The sequence below is a fragment of the Propithecus coquereli genome, unplaced genomic scaffold, assembly GCF_000956105.1.
Source record: "Propithecus coquereli isolate 6110/MARCELLA unplaced genomic scaffold, Pcoq_1.0 Scaffold153, whole genome shotgun sequence".
NCBI classification, from domain to species: domain Eukaryota; kingdom Metazoa; phylum Chordata; class Mammalia; order Primates; family Indriidae; genus Propithecus; species Propithecus coquereli.
The window spans coordinates 6638631-6639615 of NW_012139747.1; positions in this window are offsets into that span (position 1 = coordinate 6638631).

A 985-nucleotide genomic window follows, 5' to 3' on the forward strand; every position below is an offset into this window, starting at 1 on the left:
TGTAGTCCCAGCTACTCGGGAGGCTGAGGCAGGAGGATCGCTTGAGCCCAGGAGTTTGAGGTTGCTGTGAGCTAAGATGATGCCACGGCACTCTAGCCCGGGCAACACAGTGAGACTCTGTCTCAAAAAAAAAAGAAATGGGGAGAAGGGCAATAAAGGACTGGGGACCTCTGAGTTCCGCCGGAGCAAAGCTGTTGACTGGCCTTCTGTGGCTTCTAAAGCTGGGAGACTTGGTCTTTGCTTTCTCCTTTTCGTTCCCATTCCCTCCCTGAAGACCAATTCCTTTTTCTGGGGAAAGAGCCAGTCACCTGGTCCCTGAAGTCACATCTAGGTTTGAAACTCAAGGATTCTAAGGTTTCCTACGAGGCATTGCTTCCCCAGGGTCCTAGGGTCATTTGCACTTCCACTCCTGGTGCCTCTCCGTCTCGGCTTCCATGTTAACCTTGAGCAGATCACTCTTTCTCTCCCATTTCCCTCTCTCTTTTTTTTTCCTTTCTGTTCCACCCTCCTTTCTAGTTTCTATCTCTTGCAGCCTGCCAGCTGACTCTGACTCATGGTGGCCTTTTTCTCTGTGGTCTTCTGAGCCACATAACTGCCTACATTTTCATTACACTTCACAGGGGCCTCCCAGCCTCTATTGTTTTGAGGAAGGGGTGGGGGAGCCACAGCGGTGCTGTGAGATGTTTGGATTTCATAAGCCAGTAATAACATTTCAAAGTAACTGAAGGGAGGAGGCCACAAGAGATAGTGACTTTTTCCTTTTATAATTAGGATGGGCCGCCATCTTCAGCCTAAGCTTGTCTCTTTTTTGCAGCGTCTTCCTAAAGGTTACAAGCAGCAGCCAATATACTCCAACTCTTGAATTTTTCCAAGATGCCCTAATACTGCAGTCTCTGAGCTTCCAACACAATTCCAGCAAGGATTGTCAACCCCCAGCCAGGAATCATGAGGACATCACAGCCCTCTGGCCTTCCTCCTCTCTTCC